Here is a 25,637-nt window from a genome sequence, read left to right as displayed (position 1 = left end):
GATAATTAAAAATTATATTTAAGGTGCACAACATGATGTTTTGATATACGTATACTCTGGGTTGGAAAGATTCCCTGGAAGAGGACATGGCAACTCACTCCAGTATTCTTGCCTGGAGAATCCCAGAGGAGCTTGGTGGGCTACACCTCATCGGGTCGCAAAGAATTGGACACAACTGAGGGACTTTCACTTTCACTTCAAAGCGATAACAAATTAATATATTGATCACTTCATATAACTACCATGTATGTATGGTGGTGAGAACATTTAAGATCTACCTGCTGCTGCTGCTAAGTTGCTTCAGTCATGTCCGACTCTGCCACCCCATAGACAGCAGCCTGCCAGGCTCCCCTGTCCCTGGGATTCTCCAGGCAAGAATACTGGAGCGGGTTGCCATTTTCTTCTCCAACTAAGATCTACCTAGTGGAAGCTAGATTCTATTTTTTTTTTTTTTTGGTATGAACCATTTTTAAAGACTTTTCTGAATTTGCTACAATATTATTTTTGTTTTATGTTTTGGTTTTTTTTGGCCAGGAGGCATGTGGGATCCAAGGTCCCCGACCAGGGATCTAACCTCCACCCCCTTCATTGGAAGGTGAAGCCCCTTCACTGGGCACCAGGGGAGTTACCAAAGCTAAATCCTTGATGTCTATCCCTCACTGTTGGGTCAGGAGTCCGAAGGTGCCTTGCTCCATGATTGCAACAGAGTCAACATTTTAACAGTCAACAGCTTAACTTGCTAACTAACCCAGCTTTCAATAAAAAGAAGCCTGGGTGATGGCAAAACTAATTGGAATAGGACCCCTGGTGGCTCAGTTGGTAAAGAATCTGCCTGCAATGTGGGAGACCTGGGTTCAATCCCTGGCTTGTGAAGATCCCCTGGAGAAGGGAATGGCTACCCACTCCAGCATTCTGGCCTAGAGAATTCCATGAACTGTATAGTCCATGGGGTCGAAAAGAGTCAGACATGACTGAGTGACTTTCACTTTCACTAGGCTATAATGAGTTGAAAAAATATCTCCAGGATGCTGGATAACTTGGTGTTTTGCATGAAGTATCTCTCTAGTCATGTGTGGTGAACGTCATGTACTGCATGTCACTGGGGGGAAGAAAGTGAGATGTTCCATTTCAGTGGAAGTCATATAGTGCAACATTTCAGATGAAAGAGATAAGAGGCAGAAAACAAGAGGGGTCATTAAATTTCCTGTATTTATTTTTTGGCATTTCATTTTCTGCTCTGTCTAGTCGAAAACTAATAATGGAAGTTTCTTGAGAAATGCCTGAGGGACTCACGCATCCAGTAGCATTCCATTAGAGAGAAGAAAGAGTTTGTATTTGGCCAGGCAATTTCATTGGATGTATATTTCACTTCTGGCTATGCCTCTTTTTTCTGTGGTCTAACAGCTTCCTTAACCCACATTTATGGCTTCAATTGCAATTCTCTTGCACTTGGCAAAGCAATAAAAGGAGGATTATATTTTTACCTAAAGTGAATGAGCCTGACTATCAAGGGGGAATATGGTTAATGCTTCACTGAAGGGACTCTGAAGCCCTAGAGCATTATTGTATTGAGGTGATCATGAAATTAGAAAGCCTGAAAGCCTGAAAGAGGGAAAGATTAAAAACTGTCCAGGAAGTCCCACCATGAGCTCACATTTCTTCTGTCTAGAATGTTAATTTGGGCTACCCAATTTGTAAAGAGCTCAGTTAAACAGAGGTTCTGGACAAAGGTGGGGCAATATGGAACATATTTGGAGGAAGAATATTATTAAAACTAGCTACAGCAAGAGTGTGATGGTAAAGTGGTAAAGAATCCAACTGCCCATGCAGGGGACATGAGTTCGATCCCTGGTCCAGGAAGATCCAACGTGCTGTGAAGCTGCTAAATCTGTGAGCCACAGCTACTGAGCCTGTGCTCTAGAGTTCTGGAACCACAACTATTGAGCTCATGTGCCCTAGAGCCTGTGTCCTGGAAGAAGAGAAGCCACTGCAGTGAGACGCCCATGCACCACAACTAGAGAGGAGCCCCTGCTCGCTGCATCTAGAGAAAAACCCATGTAGCGATAAAGACCCAGCACAGCCAAAAATAAAATAAATGAAATTACATATATATAAAAAACTAGCTACAGTACAAACAGGCTTCCCAGGTGGCACAGTGGTAAAGAATCCACCTGCCAATGCAGGAGACGGAAGAGGGTTCGATCCCTGGGTTGGGAAGATCCCCGGGAGGAGGAAATGGCAACCCACTCCAGTATTCTTGCCTGGAAACTCCCACGGACAGAGGAGCCTGGCGAGTTTTAGTCCACAAGGTTGCAAAGATTTGGACACGATTGAGCATACACATAGCACAAACATGGTCTCTTTTCCATTTTACCTACTATTTTATTTGAGGTTTGTTGGTTGATGTTGAAACTTGCCATTTGATACACTGGTTGCAGAATTTCCTGGCAGGATTCAGGTCCTGCTAAAAGATAAGGGACTTTACCTGTAAAACCCTAGCCCTGAAGTTAGTTGAGGTAGGGAATGGGACTGCCAAAAGTCTCTTTTTGGGTTTTGTTAAATGTTTTTGGCTATGTTAATCATAAACCTTAAAAAGTTTATGATTGGAAAACAGTACATATGAGTTGAAAAGTCAAGGGATGGGATGTAGTGAATATTTTTGGTTTTGCTTGCTATTCTCCACTTGGTAACAGCATCCCAAGTTTTCTTTGCAGAACTTTCCCCCCACATACTGGACTCTCAGTCATGATGTCTTTTCTTTTCTAAAAGTGTGGGCAGAAGCAGCTCATGAATGGGAGCATTGGGATCTGTGAGTATCTGGTTAAGAGTCAAAACTTCCCTGGTGGCTCAGCGGTAAAGAATCTTCAGTGCAGGAGACCCAGGTTTGATCCCTGGGTCAGGAAGATCCACTGTAGAAGGAAATGGCAACCCATGTCAGTATTCTTGCCTGGGAAATCCCATGGACAGAGGAACCTGGGCATTACAGTTCATGGGGTTGCAAGAGTCAAACACGACTTAGTGACTAAACCGTCACCACTAGAGAATCCAAGCTTTTAATGTTCAGGGATTTTTGTTCATACTGGGCAAATCTTTATCTATAATCTTATTGGTGCCAGAATTTTTCTTTTTGCTAAGGGCATTAACTTTTTTTTTTGGACTTGGACTTGAGTAAGAAAGGATTAAAATGTTTTAGCTTATAATGCATAGACTATATAAATTCTGTTACATATTATCTCCATGTGATTAATAATATATATTTTGTGTGGCAACAAATATAAGCAACCTTGATTTAGATCTAGGTGGGATGCTATTTTTGAAAAATGTTAAACTTACATTTTAAATTTTTTGGTAGCCTTTAAATATTTTTGCATACTTGAGTTCTAGAGTGTCATTATAATCCAGCCCTGTGTTGATAATGTAATCAATATACAATTACATAGTTTCTCTGCTCTTCTAGGTCACATACTGTTTGAGGAAGCCAAATGAGACAAAATTCCTTTCTTTAGGGCTTTCATAACTAAATTGTATGGGGCTGCCCAGGTGATGAAGTGGTAAAGAATCCTCTTGCCAGTGCAGGAGACACAAGAGACTCAGGTTCTATCCTTGGATGAGGAAGATCCTCTAGAGTAGGAAATGGCAACCCACGGCAGTATTCTTGCCTGGAAAATTCCTTAGACAGAGGAGCCTGGTAGATTGCAGTTCATGGGGTCACAAAGAGTCGCAAAAAAAGGGGGGGGTCGCAAAGGGGACACAACTGAGCGACTGAGCATGCACAATTAAATTGTATAAAAGACTTGGAATCTGATTTAATAGTCCGTGGGTAGAGGCTAAGTGTCTTGGGTTGGCTGGAGTACATTCTCCACAGCATGGAGTAAGATCAGGGCCAGCAGCTGCAGTAAAAGGAATGTGAAAGCTTTGGTTCTATAGTTTCAACAAGACCAACATCTTTGCTTGGCCTGGTCACCAGCTCTATTGTCCTTAGTAGGACAAGGCTGAATAGTGGCTGGGCTGGGAAGGAGAGGCCCTAGGCTATGATGAAGGAATAAATATGTTCCAGAGTGCTGAATGCCTTGTATTTCCCCCCAATGTGCTCAGTAGACAGGCTACGTGATGGCACTGTTATTTAAATATTGGGCTCCTAAATCACTGCAGATGGTGACTGCAGCCATGAAATTAAAAGACGTTTACTCCCTTGGAAGGAAAGTTATGTCCAACCTAGATAGCATATTAAAAAGCAGAGACGTTACTTTGCCAACAAAGGTCCATCTAGTCAAGGCTATGGTTTTTCCAGTGGTCATGTATGGATGTGAGAGTTGGACTGTGAAGAAAGCTGAACGCTGAAAAATTGATGCTTTTGAACTGTGGTGTTGAAGACTCTTGAGAGTCCCTTGGACTGCAAGGAGATCCAACCAGTCCATCCTAAAAGAGATCAGTCCTGAGTGTTCATTGGAAGGACTGATGTTGAAGCGGAAACTCCAGTACTCTGGCCACCTGATGTGAAGAGCTGACTCATTGGAAAAGACCCTAATGCTGGGAAAGATTGAAGTCGGGAGGAGAAAGGGACAACAGAAGATAAGATGGTTGGATGGCATCACCAACTCAATGGACATGACTTTGTGTAAACTCTGGGAGTTGGTGATAGACAGGGAGGCCTGGCATGCTGCGATTCATGGGGTTGCAAAGAGTCGGACATGACTGAGTGACTGAACTGAACTGAACAGAAAGTTCCCATATGGTCATGTGCAAGTGTGAATGTTCTGAACTTTAGGTCCTCAGGGAGAGAAGATGAAACTTTCCATTTCAGTGTGTGGGGATCTAAGATAGTGGGTGTAAATTTATAGGGTGGAAAACAGTGAGGGTCATTAACTCCTTGCTTTGCCTGGAAAAAAGCTTGCAAAAGAAGGGTGTTTGAGAAAAGCTTGGAGTACTTGGTAAACCCACTGAAAGTCCTTTTAAATAAGGAAGGAGTCTATATTAGACCAATTATGACATGGTCCCAAAGGCACAAGTAAATTTTATGAGCAAGCAATTTACACTCTTAACCTATGGAATATGCTCTTCCTGTTGTGTTGCACTGTTACAGTATTTGAAATCCACACTTGAGGTTTCTTCAGGGATGACTAATGGTGAAAAAATTGTCTGATTTGCACAATCCTTCCATGTATGTGTGTTAGGACTGATTGAAAACAACTGTTTCAGCATTTATAGCTTCATTACCCTGAAGAACAGTGAGGAACAAAAATTTTCTGAGTGGGCAGATCTTGAGGAAATATCTGTTCTTGTTCACTTTACCTGGAAGCAAAGACAACCTAATTCATGGATTTATGGGAAATTATAATGGTCTGTCTTTATTGCAAGGGTAGTGGAATAAGTAAGATTAAAAGTTGGTGAGAACTGGGACTTCCCTGGCAGAGGAACTCCGTGTTCTCAGCGCAAGGGCACAGATTTGGTCCCTGGTTGGGCAACTGAGATCTCACATACCTCATGGCACAGTGGCGAAAAATCTAAGAACAAATTTTAGAGAAGGAAATGTGAACAGAAATTTTATTAGGACACATAATTGTTGCTCAAGAGTAACTTATGAAATAAATGAACCCATAATGTGAGACCATTCACATTCATTACAGATCATCAATATGGAAGAGATTCCTAATAGTCAAGTGGACCAGATATGTCACTTTGTAAATATCATGATCCTCTTGCTTGAGTAGCCCATCACTTGGTTAATAGACTCACAATAATCACAGCTGTAATTTTAGATGTAGAAGCTTTGTTGTTGTTCAGTTGCTAAGTTGCATCCTACTCTTTGTGATACCATGGACTACAGCACACCATGTTCCTCTTCTTCACTATCTTCTTTTGCTCAAATTAATGTCCATTGAATTAGTGATGCCATCTAACCATCTCATTCTCTGCTGCCCCCTTCTCCTTTTGCCTTCAATCTTTCCCACCATCAGGGTCTTTTCCAGTGAATAGATATAGAAGCTATGCATAAATTTAGCCAAAGAGATATCCAACTTCCCTGTGTCCCATTTGCTATGATATTAATTTCTTATGATTCTTACAATAGGATCAAATACTAGATCATTTTGGGACATAAGTATACTGCTATAACGAACTTAGATTTTTTAATTATGGTAAAACATGCGTATCATAAAATTTATCATTCTAACCACTTTTAAGTGTACAGTTTTGTGAATTAAGTACCCTCATGTTGCTGTGCAGTTATCCTTACTATCCATCTCCAAAACTGTTTCATCATCCCGTTAGATTTGATTTTTTTTTTTGTCCATTATATTTTTGTCAATACCAACCTTAATGGACTTAGTGAAAGCTTTATAGTTTTCCTAGTAAGTAGTATTATATTGTTCCTGACTATTTTAGGAATTTATATCCCAATACAAGAAGTAATAAAATATAATAATGCCTGTCAATTTATTTACTTTATGTTTTCCCATCTCTAGAGGCATCTTGTCTTCTTAAAATTTCCTCCTACTCTTTCTTCCCCTAACTTATGGAATTTATTTTTTAGTCTGTTAAACCCATCACTTTCTCAACCATGACATTTTTAGAGATGGTATTGTCTCTGCCTGTTCTTCTATTATCTCATCATTCCTCTGTGTCATCCATTAGGTTTTGACTCAGTTGTGATTCCTTCTGTTAACCTTTCCATGGCTTCCCTGATCAGGGCAAGCCCTCTTTTCTATAATTTTATAGCAATATGTACCCGTCATTGGTAACACTTATAAAAGCTGTACTTTTATTTATGTTGTATTTATTTATATACTACTTGATTGTTATACTATTGTAACTATAGTTATAATACTATAATATACCATAACACTATAGTTAGTAGTATTGCTACTAATCATTTGATAATGATAATTACTAACTAATTATTTGATTCAATCTCATCTACTAGAATGGAACTTTGGAGAAATGATGATGGTTTCACTAGCTGAAAGTCTTTGCAATTTAGGATATATTTCCTTGTTTTTTTTGTTTATCAACCTCAGAACATGGAGGAATTCCTTCCAGACATGCTGATTGTTATGATTTAATCTCGACGGGCTATGTATGTCCTAGGTCTAGAGGAAAAGAGAAAGGGTAGAGAGACACAGAAGACTCAGATGACATGGTCTCATCACTCATGAACTCAAAATTTGGCCAAGAGAAGAAAATCTGTTTATCTATAAGAGATATGTATTTTGTTCATCTTGTAGTTTATTGTACTTTTTGGATATTTATATTCATATCTTTCACCAAATTTTGTAAGTTTTCTGTCATATTTCTTCAAAAACTTTCTCTCCCTTTTCTCTCTCACTTCTCCTTCTGGGACTCCCACAATGAGTATTTTGATATATTTTTATAATGTACCACAGACATTTTTTTTTTTTTTTCACAGACATTTTTTTGTTTCTGTTCTTCAGACTTGATAATTTCTATCATCATTCAAGTTCACTGCTTTTTTGTTCTGCCTGCTTAAATCTGCCTTTGAATCCCTCTAACGACTTTTTCATTTCAGTTCCTGTATTTTTCAGTTCCAGAATTTCTTTTCTGTTTGTTTTTAGTTAAAAAAAATCTCTTTATTGATATTTCCATTTTATTCATTCATTGTATTGACTTTCTTCAAGATAGTTCCTTGAACATTTTTTTTTTTGCATCCAAAATCTTTTTAATAACAAGGTAGACTCTTGGGTTAGTTTTTGCAGCCAAGGCTGGCTCGTCGGCCTCTGGCGCGCTCGAACTTCCGGCCCTTGGAGCGGACATAGGGTTTGGGGTGGCTATGCTGGGTTACTGGGGCCTTGCCAAAATGCCTTGTACACCTCTCAGCCCTCGTGAGGACCAGCGAGGAGGACAGTGCTACAGCCCTTGGGAGAGGCCAGGGCCAGCTGGTCAAAGGTGAGGATCTTGTCCCCTGCCTTGAGGCTGTGACTCTGGGCGCGGCTGCTCACTCGCAGAGCACACAACCTTCAGTTTGGGCACCTCCTGGACACGAACCTGATGCGAAGAGCTGACTCAGTGAAAAGACCCTGATACTGGGAAAGACTGAGGGCAGGAGAAGGGGACGACAGAGGATGAGGTGGCTGGATGGCATCACTGACTCGATGGACATGAGTTTGAGTAAACTCCGGGAGTTGGTGATGGACAGGGAGGCCTGGCGTGCTGCAGTTCATGGGGTCGCAAAGCGTCGGACACGACTGAGTGACTGAACTGAACTGGGCTGAACTGGACATGAACATCATCGGTTACAGTCCCCACGGCCACAGCTGTTTTGCCTTCCCGGCCAGGAAGCTTCATCTTCCGGATCATCCGGGAAAGGGACCATGGTGGCTAGTTGGTATGGCTCATGAGCAATCTCTTCAGGACGACCTAATTGAAGGTGGAGTTGGTTCCTCCGGCCAGAAACCCGTACAGTTTGACCAACAGCCCCAGGTAAATGTCCTGGCTCTTGGGCTCCTTGCGTGGAACCGTTTGGTCCTTGTTGTGGTGAATGTCAACTCCAAAGATGGCGCCTCCTCCTTAGCCAGGTCCAGAAAGCTCTTTAAGCATCTTTAAGACAGTTGTCTTAAAAAATCTTTCTCTAGCAGATCTTCCATCAGATCTTCTTCAGGGACAATTATTATTGATTTATTAAGAAAGCTTTCATATTTCTTTGTATGCCTTGTGACTTTTTTTCTTTTTTTACAAAAATCGGGCATTTGAATCTAATAATGTGGTAACTCTGGAAATCCATATCTCTCCCTTCCCTAGGGAGTGATTTTATTTTGTTACTGTTTTTGTGAGTGCTGTTTTGTTTCTGTTTGTTTTTGATTGCTTTAGTCTGTCCCTATGTTGAGGATCAGTCTGAAATGAAAGCTTACAATATTTTCACATTTTTTCTGAGCCCTTTCCAGGACATGCATTCTCACTTTCTAACTTCTCCTATATACGTAGTTATTTTTTAAATGTCTGGCTCCCAGAAAGAGAGAAATGAAGTGTAGGGAAACGGGCACTGGCCCTGGAAGTCACTTTGACCAGAGGGGGAAGGGCTTGTAACAATGAGAGGAGGTGCTTCTTTACGAGATCAGAAGCAGCAATCGCCAGGCAGAGCGTAGATCCCTGATATTTGGAGAACAGAATTCTTTTCGCCCAAGTTGGCTGCCACAGCTGTGTTTAAACTTCTCCAGGAACACGTGCACAGTTGTCTGTCATGTGGGTGGGGGTGGGGAATACATAGCTGCTGCTCCCCTAAGAGCTGAAATTGACTGAAATTAATTACAACTATTATCCCCCCCTGTTTTTTGCCCTGCTTTATTTAGTACTCCAATGCCAAACTTGCCTGTTACTCCAGGTATCTCTTGATTTCCTGTTATTGCATTCCAGTCCTCTGTGATGAGAAAAACATCTTTTTTTTTTTTGGTGTTAGTTCTAGAAAGACTTGGAGTTCTTCATAGAACCATTTGACTTCAGTTTCTTTGGCATTAGTGGTTGGGGCATAGACTTGGATTACTGTGAGGCTGAATGGTTTGTCTTGGAAACAAACAGAGATCATTCTGTCATTTTTGAGACTGCACCCAAATACTGTATTTCAGACTCTTTTGTTGACTATGAAGGCTGCTTCATTTCTTCTAAGGGATTCTTACCCACAGTAGTAGATATAATGGTCATCGGAATTAAATTCACCCATTCCTGTCCATTTTAGTTCACTGATTCCTAAAATGTCAATGTTAGCTCTTGCCATCTTCTATTTGACTACATCCAATTTACCTTGATTCATGGACCTAACAATCCAGGTTCCTATGCAATATTGCTCTTTACAACAATGGACTTTACTTTCACCACCAGACACATCCACAACTGGGTGTTGTTTCCACTTTGGCTCAGCCTCCACATGGAACAGAAAATTGGTTCAAAATTGAGAAAGAAGTACATCAAGGCTGTATATTGTCACCCTGCTTATATAACTTATATGCAGAGTACATCATGTGAAATGCTGGACTGGATGAACCACATGCTGGACTCAAGATTGCTAGGAGAAACATCAATAACCTCAGATATGTAGATGACACCACCTTTATGGCAGAAAGTGAAGAGGAACTAAAGAGCCTCTTGATGAAAGTGAAAGAGGAGAGTGAAAAAGCTGGCTTAAAACTCAACATTCAAAACACTAAGATCGGGGGTACTCTTTTGCCCCCTCCTGATGCCTATGTCAGAAGCTTTCTCTATCTCCTTTATACTTTAATAAAACTTTATTACACAAAAGCTCTGAGCCATCCAGCCTTGTCTCTGGCCCCAGATTGAATTTGTCTCCTCCGGAGGCCAAGAATCCCACATCTTATTGTTCAGCAACAACCTTTCATCTTGGGGGCTCGTCCGGGATCCTTCAGGACAAGGTAAGGATGCTTGGAGCTCTAGTTCTTTGTTCTCCTAGCGAACACGTTTTCCGCTGTACTTTACTAACTCTAAGGTGTGCTTGTGTGAATGAATGAAACGTCCTGTGCGAAGCAAGTGAGGAGCCCTGCTCTGCGGTTCCGCGGTGACCTCATAAGGCTTATGGCAGAAACCTGTCGGGGGTTTATACCGACCTGCCAATGCCAAGAGGCAACCAATGTCTCCTTCGGGAATCGACCAGAAACGGGCAAAGCGTGTGCACCGAACCCTCCTTTCCCGGTCAAACTTTTCGGTCTCTTTGACCATTTCATAACTCCTTGGGAACTAGAAGTACTAACCTAATCTATCGGATCATAGGCTTTCAAGGGGCTTGTGATCTATGTTGCTACTCTTCTGTGGTCTAGGTCTCAAACTGGAATTGGTAGTCAGGAAGCGCCTAGCCTCGCTAGGAATCGAAAGTTCGGAAACTCGTTGGAGCTCTAACTCTAAGAGCATCTCTGAGGTTAAAGGTCACTCGGATTGGAACTGCAATGGTTTTTTTCCTTTGGTAACACTGGCTCTTAGTGGACCAGAGGAGGCTCTTATTATACCGGTGTGGTGACACTTGGAAGGAACATCTAAAAAAACAAAAAAGAAAACAAACAAACAAAAAAAACACTAAGATCATGGCTTCTGGTCTCATCACTTCATGGAAAATAGATGGGGAAAAAGTGGAAATGGTGACAGATATTCTTTTCTTGGGCTCCCAAATCACTTTGGATGGTGACTGCAGCCATGAAATCAAAAGACACTTGCTCCTTGGAAGAAAAACTTTGACCTAGACAGTGTATTAAAAAGCAGAGACATCACTTTGCCAACAAAGGTCTGTCTAGTCAAAGCTATAGTTGTTCCAGTAGTCACATATGGACGTGACAGTTGGACCTTTGGTGCATATAGGAAGAAGACAAAACAATAAACTCTGTGTCTGGTTAGTCCAATTGCATCAGTTTTTTATTTCATTTATTTATTTATGGCTGCACTTGTTCCTCATTGCTGCATGAGGACTTTCTCTAGTTGAAGCAAGCTGGGGCTATTCTCTAGTTGTGGTGTGTGGGCCTCTCACTGCAGTGATTTCTCTTGTGGAACGTTGGCTCTAGGGTGCATGGGCTCAGCAGTTGCGGCAACACGGGCTTTGTTGCTCTCTAGCATGTGAGCTCTTCCTGGACCAGGGGTCTGAGCCTGTGTCCTTTGCACTGGCAGGCAGATTCTTAACCGCTGGACCACCAGGGAAGCCCAATTGCACTTGTTTTTATGCACACCTTACTCTAGCTGGGCGCTGGGGCTGCACATGTTATCTCAGTTGCCCTTGTGGTATCTTGGGGCTATTACTGCTTTGCCAAGGAGACAAGGGAAACACTGACAGACTCAGATTTTTGTGTTGAGGAGGATAACACAAGTTAAAAGCCATCATCCAAGTCATTCTTCCACTTTTGGTCCCCAACTGTCTTGGGCATCAAAATATCCTTTCCTCCCCAAGGTATAACTGCCCTCTTTCCTCAAAGGATTCTTAGTCTTGAGTTTAGTTATTAATATTTACATACCTTTTTTTTTTCACTTCTCTGGCTTTTCCAGGAGTTGACTGGAAGAGGAAGCAGACAGTCTAAGGGAATATGTTATGCATTTTTGTACCCAACAAACCTTCTACTCTGGGACACCCAGTTTCATGTCTCACCATAGGAAAATCTCAGAACTTTCATTTCTGCGGACCAATCAGATTAGCCCAGTGCCTATATTTCAGGCTCCATAGCATGTCTCCTATGGCTGATGGGGTTCAAGAATGATTTGTAATTCTAGAGTCTTCACCTAAGTTGGAATGTACATATATTCAGAGTAAACCCTGTCTGGATGAGAGTCTCATCTTGAAGTAATCAGAAGTTTTGCAGAAAATTGTCTCAGTTTAGCGGACTTGTTTACTTATTCTTAAGACTGAGCAGAGACCCAAACTTGCATGTCTAGTGACAAGATTTCACTGGTTCATAATGCCCCTGACATTGGCCCTAGTGACTGGTGCTGCAGGATGTGATTCACAGTTGAAGGATTGGACTCCATCAAAAAGACAGACAGGGAAGGGGTTCACGGAAGGGATGCCTAAAGAAATTCAGAAATGAGATGGCTAAGCTGAGTGTCCTGCAGCTGGGAAGATCATGGTCATGTGGAACCTTGGAGCATTGTGTTCAGAAGACTTGGCAAACAGTGTCAGGATGGTCACTCTCTTGGGAGCTAAAGCACACTCACTGAACTGAAGCTGAGAGTTCTTTTCTCAGCACTGAGAATAGCCAAGTCAAATGTCAGTGATGGAGGCACTGAAAAATGTCCAAGTATTCAATAACTGTGATAAATAGAGATGATATCAGGAAGATAGTTAAACAAATTGGGACTCCTGGCTTGGTGAATATGAATCAGAAGACACTGCGAAGAAAAATTTGTTATGAGTGCAAGAACATTTCATTTGAGTTTCAGGGTCACTGCTTGGTTTGATTTCAAGGACAAAGAGTAGTGTAGATTTGGTACTTTGGTTCTACTATCTACTCAGCCTGAGAGGTGAAGTGATGCAAACCCATCCGGATTTGGCTCATCACATCTCCAACAGTGTGAGCATTGACTATATGCATGAGGAATGGTTCAGGAAGGAGTAGGGAGTAATGGATTAGGACCAGCTCACATTCCAGCTCTGGATAAAGGGGTGGGGGGTGGGGTGGGATATGCAGAGAGGAAGAAGGGCTCACACACAACATTCTTTCATTTTAATGATCATACAGTTATTTCTCAGGAAACACAACACTAACATTAGGAAAACAGTAAACGGATGCACATTTCAAGGATTGTGGGGTTTACAAAGATCTTAAAACTGGTCTGATTTTCCCCACAGCTTTGCTTCAGACGGTGTATCAATAAGCTCCAGCATTTTTTATGCTTCCTCAGATGACCTGTTTAAGCAAAACAAACAAAGAAACAAAAGAAACAGGTTATAGGTTTTGTAAAGTCTCCCTGGACTATGTTAGGTCATTTTTATCTCAGGGAAAGCCCAGAGGATTGCATCTCTTTCAGTGTCCCTCTACTTCCATTGATTAAACTTTCATTCTTCATTAATCTCTCTTTCATTCCCTCAAAACTTAGCCATTGTCTTCTATGTGCCAGGTGCTACAAAGAGTCACTAGGGATATTAAATAAATAAATAAAACAAATTTTCTGCTTTTGAAGTATTCATAAGGCCATGTTCCATCTCACTTTCCTAGAGATCACCTACACCATAGCCCTGTTAGCTCTGTGGACCTCCTTCTAGTTTTATGACTGGGCAATGGTGAGGTGTGGGCTGGGAGCTTAGCTGTATAAAACAGCATGTTGCTACGAGAAGTTCACAGGTCTTGGAGTTCAAGGTTTGGGTCTGGGTGATCCTGTGCATGTAAGATGATTCAGCCATGGATGACCAGATTTGGTTAGAAACCTTGCCATGCCATTTATTAATGTGATCTTGGGCCAGTTAGTTACCTCTATTGGACTTTGTTTCCTCATCTGCCATATAAAAATAATGATACACACCTATCTTAGGGTGATTTTAATTTTAAATTCTATCAATATATGTAATTACTTAGTGTAGTACCCAGAATTGGTGGTAAATGATGGCTGTAATTTTCTCTCTGGACTTTTGATTTCCTAACTGCAAACTGACAAGTGATTATGAGATCCAACCCAACTGTTAAATGTTTTGATTATGACAATCATGCCACTTCCCCTCCCCAGCCAGGATTTGTCCTGGGATCTCAGAGCCTCTCCTTTTCCACTCCCCAATAACCAAGGATAACATTAAATTCCTTACTTTTTGAAATCTTTCTCACAGGCTAGTTGACATTCTATTTTAAGCTTGTAGTTGTTAAGATTGCCATCACAGCCAGAGTAGACAAAACTTTCACATAATTTGGAGGTTTGGTTGTAGAAATATCTGAAGTGAACTTCATAGCAGCTGCCAAATTTGATCGACATCGAGCAGGGATCTGCGTGAGAGGTTCACATTGAATTAGGGGAAATTAAAGAGCTTGTCTTCACAGGTCTTTACACATTTGCCACGGTAGTCTGGAAATACCCTATTCAAGGTCACTGAAAGACATTTGGTTTTCTCTTGGAATTAAGATCACCTGGCAAGTTTGCCCTTGGGCATGCAAATTGATTAAAACTCCAGTTTCTGGTCTTCAGCAGTGATTTGAAGAGATGGTGAGCCATGAAAAAGGAGGTTCTATCAGTGGTGGTAGTGGTGACTTAGTCACTAAGTCTGTCTGACTCTTTGCAACCTCACGGACTGTAGCCTGCTAGGCTCCTCTGTTCATGGGATTTCTCAGGCAAGAATACTGGAGTGGGTTGCCATTTCCTTCTCCACGGGGTCTTCCCAACCCAGGGGTTGAACATGCATCTCCTGCTTGGCAGGTGGATTCTATAACACTGAACCTCCTGTGAAACCCTTTACCAGTATCTTGTGCGAAGTAATGATGTTCACCTTTCACATCTTACATTATATTAAAGCTCAATCTCCTTCTCATCTTTCTCACCTGTTAACTGCCTGGACAGGACATACAATGCTTACCTTCCAGTTTTCATAGACTCACTATACTAACCATGTCCCCAATTTAAGTTAACTGTGCTTGCTTCTCAAACAGGATGCATACCAAGATGCATAACCTGGAGGTAATACTCATTCACCCCCACACCCTGTCATCTCTCCCGTTGTCTGCTTCCCAGAGGCAAACCTTCTGCTCTTAGTGATAAGAAAGCACTTATGGCCACAGCAGGGGAAGGAGAGGGTGGGATGAATTGAGAGAGTAGCACTGAAACATATACATTACCGTAGGTAAAACAGATAGCCAATGGGAAGTTGCTGTATCGCATAGGGAGCTCAGCTAGGTGCTCTGTGACAAACTAGACGGGTGGGATGGGGTAGGAGGTGGGAGGGAGGTTCAAAAGGGAGGGGACATACGTATACTATGGTTCATTCATGTAGATTTATGGCAGAAGCCAACACAACATTTTAAAACAATTATCCTCCAATTAGAAATAAATTAATTTAATACAAAAATACCAAAAAAAAAAAAAAAAAGAATCACATAGTAAGTGATCCAAGCAGCTACAACATGGTTGTACTGGCAACCCAGAGATTGTTGTTCATCCTACTCAAGCAGCCAGACTGGAATTTATTCCTTGGTAAAAGTACCCATTTAAATACAGTGACATGCACAAGCTTATTTTATACATACATCCTCTGATACAGGCTTTCTTTTGATCCACACTTTATACAAGTGAAACTGAAGCTAAGGGATGGTATGGGATTGAGTGACTTGGACTAGTGTACTAGTGTGCACATTTGTTAAATGACAAAGCTGGAATTTGGGGTGTCTGACTTACAGTGTAGACTGTGTTACTTTTTCCCTATGTTCTGGAAGCACTTGAGCCTGTACATAGTACCTGTGAAAGAAAACTTCATTGTCTTTTATGTCTACATTGTAAGCTTCTCTAAACAGTAACCATATGTTCAAGTATTCTCTACTTCCCCAGAGCCTGTGGTAGTGCTAAGTCACTTCAGTCATGTCCAACTCTTTGTTACCCCATGAACTGTAGCCTACCAGGCTCCTCTGTACATGGAATTCTCCAGGCCAGAATACTAGAGTGGGTAGCCTTTCCCTTCTCCAGGGGCTCTTCCCAATCCAGGGATTGAACCCAGGTCTCCTGCATTGCAGGCGGATTCCTTACCATCTGAGCCACCGGGGAAGCCTGGTTTGATTCTTGGTGCAATGCAGGAGACCCAGGTTCGATTCCTGGGTTGGGAAGTTCCCCTGGACAAGGGATAGGCTACCCACTCCAGTATTCTTGGGCTTCCCTGGTAGCTCAGATGATAAATAATCTGCCTGCAAGGCAGAAGACCTGGGTTCAATCCCTGGATGCGGAAGATCCCTTGGAGGAGGGCATGGCAACCCACTCCAGTATTCTTGCCTGGAGAATCCGATGGACAGAGGAGCCTGGCAGGCTACAGTCCATGGGATCGCAAAGAGTTGGACATGACTGAGCAACTAGGCACAGCACAGATAGCTGATTAACAGAGTTGTGATTTCAGGCGAACAGCGAAGGAACTCAGCCATACACACACATGTATCCATTCTCCCCCAAACTCCCCTCCCATCCAGGCTGCCACATAACATTGAGCAGAGTTCCCTGTGCTGGACCGTAGGTCCTTGTTGGTCATCCATTTTAAATATAGCAGTGTGGACATGTCTATCCCAAACTTCCTAACTATCCCTTGCTCCACTTCTTCCCCCCCGCATGCCCTTGAATGGTCTGGAATTTTTGAAATTTACCGTGAAACCCATAATTCAGAATACTTTTAGTCCTTTGCACTTCCTACAAAAGAGAATCCCATTTGGAAAGGACTTATTTGCATCACAGTTTTTTTTTTTTTTTCTCATCAGACATCCACAGGATGCCTAGAGTAGATGCCTCAACTCAAGGTAGTCAGCATTTATGGGTATTGATACTAAAGGAGGACCTTCTTGGACCATCTGCATATCAATTTTTTTCTAATTCTTTCTTCCTCATTCTTAATTGGTCCCTGGATTTATTTTCTGCTTCAGTTTCATACCTTTGAATTGTCCACATACCATGTCAGTAATCCTAGTCATACCACCCATTAATGGAGTAGTCAGCAAGGAGAAGGTGAAGAGCCCCAGAAGAAATCCCAGCTTGATCAATTTCATGGTGCAGCCAGTAGCAAGAAGGAGAGTTTTGGTATCAACTAATGTTATATTCTGGGCCTGATACTTGAGAGGGCTGGGCCCACTTACCCCAAGGGCCAGGACTGGGCATTTCCTAGTGATGAGTTGGACAGTGAGTGCTTGGGTATCCAGCCATGAAGCTGAAGGTCCCAAGCTGATTTAGACCCCTGATAGTGAGTCACGAGTTTATCTAGAATGCAGGGCTTCTATGTATGTTTAACCATGGAGGGTAGAACCATCAGAACATTGAATTAAAGAGATTACTTCCTTTCCTCACCTTAACCTTCTACAGCAAAGAAGAGACCTATCCTGGTGCAGCAGAAAGAATGTAATAAATACAACAGTAATGACAGTAGCTGTATGATCAGGTTACTCAAGATGGCTGTTCTATTGTTCTCTGTACATCCTCCATTGGACCAGTGCTGCTTCTCCTACTCAACCCTCCTACTCAACTCCTTCTCCTGCTACTTTCCTATGTACTTGCCTCAGTATTCAGCTAGTGATTGTTATCAAAAGGGTGGTGAGAGGCATGCCCTTTTACTAGTTTCCCTGGTGACTGATGAGACAACCTGATGTCAAGTTCCCCTTTAACTACTGATCTCTGCCCCCTCAATCTTGCTGGCCTCCAGAATGAAGTCTGCTGCCGTGTCCTGTCCACTGTCTGCTGCACACAGTGGAGTGTCCTACAGATTCTCCCATCCATTAAACCTTTGATGTCTCTGTTGATGACTTTGGGCTCTTTTTTGGTCTTGAAGCTGGACAGGCCTTGCAGGCCTGCTGGGTGCAACCCAACAGTAGCTAAACCCTATAGCAATTTCTTCAAGAAAAGCACTGTTTAATTGAAACCTTATATCTAAGTCTATATCTACATCTATTTCTATCTCACTAAATAATCACATGAACCCCATGAATTAGGTGCACTTGTGATCATCATTTACAGATGAAGATACAGGCTGAGGTTAAGTTATATGTACAAAGTCACACGGCCATTATGTAGTGAACACAAGATTTGAACTCACAACACTCTATTACCTAGGAATGTGGGACATATTGGTTTTGTTTTCTTGTAAGACTTTTGAAATTTTGACTTTCGCATTTGCACCTCTAAGCCACCTGTTGTTGTTGTTCAGTTGCTAAGTTGTGTCTGACTCTTTGTGACCCCATGAGCTGCAGCATACAAGCCTTCCCTGTCCTTCACTATCTCTCTCAAACTCATGTCCATTAAATCAGTGATGCCATCCAGCCATCTCATCCTCTGTTGTCCCCCTCTCCTCTTGCCCTCAACCGTTTCCAGCATCAGAGTCTCTTCCAATGAGTCAGCCCTTCGAATCAGGTGGCCAAAGTATTGGAGCTTCAGCTTCATCATCAATCCTGCCAATGAATATTCAGGGTTGATTTCCTTTAGGATTGACTGGTTTGATCTCCTTGCTGTCCAAGGGACTCTCAAGAGTCTTCTTTAGCACCACAGTTCAAAAGCAACAATTCTTTAGCGCTCAACCTTCTTTATGGCCCAACTCTCACATCCATACGTGACTACTGGAAAAACCATAGCTTTGACTTTACAGACCTTTGATGGCAAAATTACTCTAAGTTTGTCATAGTTTTTCTCCCAAGGAGCAAGCGTCTTTTGATTTCATGGCTGCAGTCACAGTACAAGGTGATTTTGGAACCTGAGAAAATAAAATCTGTCATTGTTTCCACTTTATCTCCACCTATTTGCCATGACCTTGGACATGGGGTATCTCCTCTCGGCTGCTTGCCACTCCAGCGTTGCGCAAAGAGTTTTGCCAAGAGAATGCACTGGTCATAGCAAACACCCTCTTCCAACAACACAAGAGAAGACTCTACACATGGACATCACTAGATGGTCAACACCAAAATCAGACTGATTATATTTTTTGCAGCCAAAGATGGAGAAACTCTATACAGTCAGCAAAAACAAGACCGGGAGCTGACTGGCTCAGATCATGAACTCATTGCCAAATTCAGACTTAAATTGAAGAAAGTAGGGAAAACCACTAGGCCATTCAGGTATGACCTAAATCAAATCCCTTATGATTATACAGTGGAAGTGAGAAATAGATTTAAGGGACTAGATCTGATAGACAGAGTGCCTGATGAACTATGGATGGTGGTTCGCGACATTGTACAGGAGACAGGGATCAAGACCATCCCCAAGAAAAAGAAATGCAAAAAAGTAAAATGGCTGTCTGATGAGGCCTTACAAATAGCTGTGAAAAGAAGAGAAGTGAAAAGCAAGGGAGAAAAGGAAACATATACCCATTTGAACACTGAGTTCCAAATAATAGCAAGGAGAGATAAGAAAGCCTTTCTCAGTGATCAGTGCAAAGAAATAGAGGAAAACAATAGAAGTAATGCTCAAAATTCTCCAAGCCAGGCTTCAGCAATACATGAACCATGAACTTCCAGATGTTCAAGCTGGTTTTAGAAAAGGCAGAGGAACCAGAGATCAAATTGCCAATATCCGCTGGATCACTGAAAAAGCAAGAGAGTTCCAGAAAAACATCTATTTCTGCTTTATTGACTATGCCAAAACCTTTGACTGTGTGGATCACAATGAACTGGAAAATTATGAAAGAGGTGGGAATACCAGACCACCTGACCTGCCTCTTGAGAAACCTGTATGCAGGTCAGGAAGCAACAGTTAGAACTGGATATGGAACAGCAGACTGGTTCCAAATAGGAAAAGGAGTATGTCAAGGCTGTATATTGTCACCCTGCTTATTTAACTTATATGCAGAGTACATCATGAGAAATGCTGGGCTGGAAGAAGCACAAGCTGGAATCAAGATCTCCAGAGGGAAATATCAATAACCTCAGATGTGCAGATGACATCACCCTTATGGCAGAAAGTAAAGAAGAACTAAAAAGCCTCTTGATGAAAGTGAAAGAGGAGAGTGAAAAAGTTGGCTTAAAGCTCAACATTCAGAAAACTAAGATCATGGCATCTGGTCCCATCACTTCATGGCAAATAGATGGGGAAACAGTGGAAACAGTGTCAGACTTAATTTTTCTGGGCTCCAAAATCACTGCAGATGGTGATTGCAGCCATGAAATTAAAAGATGCTTATTCCTTGGAAGGAAAGTTATGACCAACTTAGACAGCATATTAAAAAGCAAAGACATTACTTTGCCAACAAAGGTCCGTCTAGTCAAGGCTATGGTTTTTCTAGTAGTCATGTATGGATGTGAGAGTTGGACCATAAAGAAAGCCGAGCACCGAAGAATTGATGCTTTTGAACTGTGGTGTTGGAGAAGACTCTTGAGAGTCCCTTGGACTGCAAGGAGATCCAACCAGTCCATCCTAAAGGAGATCAGTCCTGGGTGTTCAATGGAAGGACTGATACTGCAGCTGGAACTTCAATACTTTGGCCACCTGATGCAAAGAGCTGACTCATTTGAAAAGACCCTGATGCTGGGAAAGATTGAGGGCAGGAGGAGAAGGGGATGACAGAGGATGAGATGGTTGGATGGCATCAAGAACTTAATGGACATGAATTTGAGCAAACTCAAAGTTTGTGTAAGCTCCGGAAGTTGGTGATGGACAGGGAAGCCTGGTATGCTCTGGTCCATGGGGTCACAAAGAGTCGGACAAAACTGAGTGACTGAACTGAACTGAACTGATTTGCCATGAAATGATAGGACTGGATGCCATGATCTTCATTTTACCTAAAGTTGATTATTTTTGGTAAAGTATAAAGTAAAGGTACAATTTCTTTTTTTCAGTGCCTCTAGATCCGTTTATTAGTGACTTCCTCTTTTGTCCAGTTCCTGAACTATTTATTTTACTCTGCTGTATATTCCTGCTCCAAAATCACGCTTAATTGCTTGCATTTTGTATTATTTTAGGGTTTTGCATTTTCATATACATTTTATTTATTTATTTTGGATTAGAGAAAGGTTTATTGTGGGGCCAAACAAGGAGAACTGGTAGCTCATGCTCAAAACCCCCAAACTCCCCAAAGGTTCTGAGGAGAGGAGAAGTTTTCATAGGCAACATTTGGGGTGAGGGTTGCAGGGTATGTGACTTCTTTCTGATTGGTTGGTGGTGAGGTTATGTGGGTTGTCCTCCAGGAATCTTGTGCTCATCCTGAAGTTACCATCATCTGCCTGAGTGTAGGCCTTAGTTCCGAAAGAAGAACTCAAAGATATTGTATATATTCCTCAAGGAGGAACCAGGACTCTGTCCCAAGTTTGCACTATTTTTCTTGACTGCTCCTACCTTGTTTCTGCATCCCTTCCCTTCCCTGATTAGCACATGTTTGAATCTGTTCGTATACATTTTATTTTTTAAATTTTTGATTGCACTAAGTCTTTGTTGCTATGAATGGGCTTTCTATAGTTGTGGTAAGTGGGGGCTACTCCTTATTGCAGTGGCTTCTCTTGTTGTGGAGCACAGGTGTAGTTGCAAGGGCTTCAGTAGTTGCAGCATATGGGCTCAGTAGTTGTGGTTCGTGAGCTTTAGAGCATGGGTTTAGTAGTTTCAGCACACAGGTTTCAGCTGTTTTTGTGGCATGTGGCATCTTCCAGGACCAGGATGTGTCTGCTGCACTGGCAGGTGGATTTACTCATTTACTCATAAAATGCATTTACTCATACATTTTAGAGTCTGTTAAGTACTTCAAAAGACCCATCTTGGATATTGTTTTGAATTGCATCGAATTTACAGACCAGTTTGAAGAGAATGATATCCTTACAATATAGTCTTCAGGATACAGTTCATCTATACAGGTTTTCATTATTACCTGCCAAGAATGGTTTATGGTATTTACCATACAGGTCTTGCAGTCTTAATTATATTTTTGATATTATTGTAAAAGTTACCTTTAAACGATGCATTTTTCCTCTTTCTGATGTACAAAAAGTTATTCATATTATACATTAATCTTGTGTCCAGCATAAACATTTCCTTAATGAGTAGTGATGTTGGTGATTTTTTCATATACTTATGTCATATACTTATGTTCATTCTTATGTCTTCTTGGATGAATGTCTAGTCAGGACTTTGTCCTTTTTAAAATAAGATGTTTTGGCTTTTCCTCCCTAATGAATTGTAGGATTTCCTTATATATTTTGAATATAAACTCTTTACCAGATATATGGTTTACAAATATTTTCTCTCATTCCATAGGTTGACTTTTCATTTTGTTGCAGGGAAGAGCCAATTCTTACTCTATGTTGGATCTGTTTCTTTGACTTTAACCTTTGCTTTTGTTATTATATTCATACATAATGGCCTGTCTCAGGGAACCTAGCCTCTCTGCTTGACTATTAAACTAAAGTGCCTTTATTCAGCTCACAGATAAACAATCTGAGCCAGCCCACCTGTGACAGGCTGCAGAAAAGAAGACATTAACACATACCCTCCTATTTTGCAGGATAAATGGGTTTTTTTACTTCCCTTCCTCCCTCCCTTTCTCTCTCTGTTTTATAAAAGAAAGCAGCATCCAGACCAAGACAAGATGGTTATTTTGATACATGAGTCTGCTGACTTTCTGGATAAAGTCATGTTCCTTGCCTTAACACCTCCTCCTTCAGTTAGTTGGCCTATTGTGGGGCCAATAGTGTGAGCTTGGAGTTGGTAACAATTTTGTTGATTGTTTCCTTTGTTGTGCAAAGCTCTTTAATATGGTGTAGTCCCACTTGCTTATTTTTGGTTTTGTTGCTTGTAATTTTGATGTTATATCCAAAATATGATTGCCAAAAACTATTATCAAGGAGGTTTCTTTTTATGCCTTCTTCTAGGAGTTTTACACTCTCAAGTTTGAGAAATGGAGTATTTCCTGCCATATTGGTAAACAAGGATGTCACAGTAACCAGCAGTTGCAGCCACCACGGATGGTGAACTAGTGAACCCTGAAGGAACTCAGGTAGGAAAGAACACCTGCCATCTAGGAGCCATCAGACTGCAGCCATTCCCCGCAGCAAGCCCTGAGGAAACTCATGTGTGAAAACACAGGACACTGGCCCCAGATAGGTGAAGTGCATATCAAAGGAATGATTTTAATGAGCCCAGACTCATGCATCTTCCCAAACATAGAAAAGCAAGGAATTCCTTAACTTGACATGTTTGGTTTCTTTAATTATCTGTGATCTTTTGGTGTCCCAAGCTACCGGCCCTATGTTGCAGAACTCCTCCCTTCACCTCCTTGGAGAAGTTATTACTCAGGAGTATCTGAAAAAAAATTTAAAACCTAGGTGAGAATTTGAAATTGAATTTGCAAAAATCTCTTCTGTTTGGTGTGGCAAAGCACACTCCTTCCTGGTAGGTATATGGCTCTCCTTCAGTCTCATCAATATAAGTTAAAAAAACAAAACAAAACTGGAGACCAATATCCTCTCCTGCTAGGGTTTCATTTCTTAAAATATCAAGGTAACAAGGTTCATTATACCAAATGTTTGTATAATTTCTCTTTTAAAAAGATTATTTATTTGGCTCAACTAAAGAATAAAAGATTCTTTATTATTTCATTGAAGCAGATGGGATCTCTTTCAGTTGCAGCATGTAGGATCTTTAGTTGTGGTATGTGGGATCTAGTTCCTTGACCACGGGTCAAACACCAGGTCCCCTATTTTGGGAGCATGGCGGTCCCAGCCATTGGTCCACCAGGGAAGTCCTGTATAATTTCAGTGTGAAAAAAACTTACATATGCTATAATCAGTGAGATGGATCACAGAGAAAGCGGTGAGGGACTTCGCTGGCAGTCCAGTGGTTAAGCCTCCATGCTCCAAGGCAGGGGGTGCAAGTTTGAAACCTGGTTGGGGTACTAAGATCCCACACACCTTTGGCCCAGCCAAAAAAAAAGAAAAAAGTGAATGATATAAGCTAGTGCTCCAAACAAAGTTCTTCCCACAAATTTTTGATTCCTACAGTGCAATTTTTGTATAAGTTTTACATTGAAGATGATTTCTCAGATGTAGTCATAAACCCTTACATCAGATGAGTTTTCAGATCAGTAGACTGGGCAAGGAATTCACAGAAAGAAGTTATTTCCAAATCTAAAGCCCAGGATGGGCTGGGTCAGGCCCTAGTCACCTGTTTGCAGATTTCAGACTTCTTGGGTATCTCAGTATATTCAATGTGAAATAAACAAAACAAAGAAAAACCCAGCAGCTATAAAAAAGAATGAAATAATGCCATTCGCAGTAACATGGATGAACCTAGAGACTGTCATACTGAGTGAAATAAGTCACACAGAGAAAAAAAGATATATGATACCACTTATATGTGGAATCTAAAATAATAGTACAGATGAACTTGTTTACGAAACAGAAATAGAGTCACTTGACATAGAAAACAAACTTATGGTTACCAAGGTAGAGGTAGGAATAAACTGGTAGATTGGGACTGACATATACACACAGCTATATATAAAATAGATAACTGGTAGCCTATTACATAGCACAGGGAACTCTGCTCAATACTCTGTGGTGACCTATATGGGAAAGGAATCTAAAACACAGTGTTGCTGTTGTTCAGTTGCTCAGTTGTGTCGACTCTTTGTGACCCTGTGGACTGCAGCATACCAGGCTTCTCTGTCCTTCACTGTCTCCCTGAGTTTGCTCAAAGTCATGTCCATTGAGTTGTGATGCCATCCAACCATCTCATCCTCTGTCGTCCCCTCCTCCTCCTGCCCTCAATCTTTCCCAGTGTCAGGATCTTTTCCAATGAGTCAGCTCTTCGCATCAGATGACCACAGTATTGGAGCTTCAGCTTCAGCATCAGTCCTTCTAGTGAATAGTCAGGGTTGATTTTCCTTTAGGATTGACTGGTTTGATCTCCTTGCTGTCCAAGGGACTCTTAAGAGTGTTTTCCAGCACCACAGTTAAAAAGCAACAATTCTTTGGCCCTCAGCCTTCTTTATGGTTCAACTCTCACATCCATACACGACTACTGGATATCTATCTATCTATCTACATGGATTATATATATATGTATATATATGAGTGGAGACATATATACATACACATAAAGAAGTGGATATCTATGTGTATATATGTATGTATAACTGATTCACTTTGCTATACAACAGATGCTAACACAGGATTGTAAATCAACTCTAATACAAATTAATTAAAAAATAAATATCCTAAAGAAACCCCAAACAAACTAAAAAAACCCATCCCAAGTCTTATACCAAAATATAGACTCTGACTTAGAAGTATGGTTTTAGTTTGTTTTTTTTTTTTTTGAATAAGACTTTTTGGTGGTGGTATGGGGTGAAGTTTGAGACATAGTTAACACTTATTTTGTCAAGATACCAATCTAGAAAGCATATGCTATGTGTCCAAATGCAAAAGGCATCAAGGAACCATAGTATCAGGGGAAAAAATCTACACTGGACAAAAGATACGGTTAGTCTACATATTTTGAAACAGTAATTTGAATCAAGGGTAAATGCTGAAAAATCATGCTCAGTTTCATTTATTTCTTGCTTTCTTTTTGGCTGT

At 41.3% G+C, this 25,637-nt stretch overlaps 1 pseudogene; it reads right to left on the bottom strand.

Moving 5' to 3' along the window:
• Positions 1-7,649: 7,649 nt before the first annotated feature.
• Positions 7,650-25,637, bottom strand: part of LOC122448943 — a 32,951-nt pseudogene continuing 14,963 nt past the window's right edge.

This window comes from Cervus canadensis, chromosome 10, assembly GCF_019320065.1.
Source record: "Cervus canadensis isolate Bull #8, Minnesota chromosome 10, ASM1932006v1, whole genome shotgun sequence".
NCBI lineage: Eukaryota > Metazoa > Chordata > Mammalia > Artiodactyla > Cervidae > Cervus > Cervus canadensis.
Note: the sequence above shows the minus strand (reverse complement) of the source record. Positions and strands in the feature narration are given on the sequence as shown.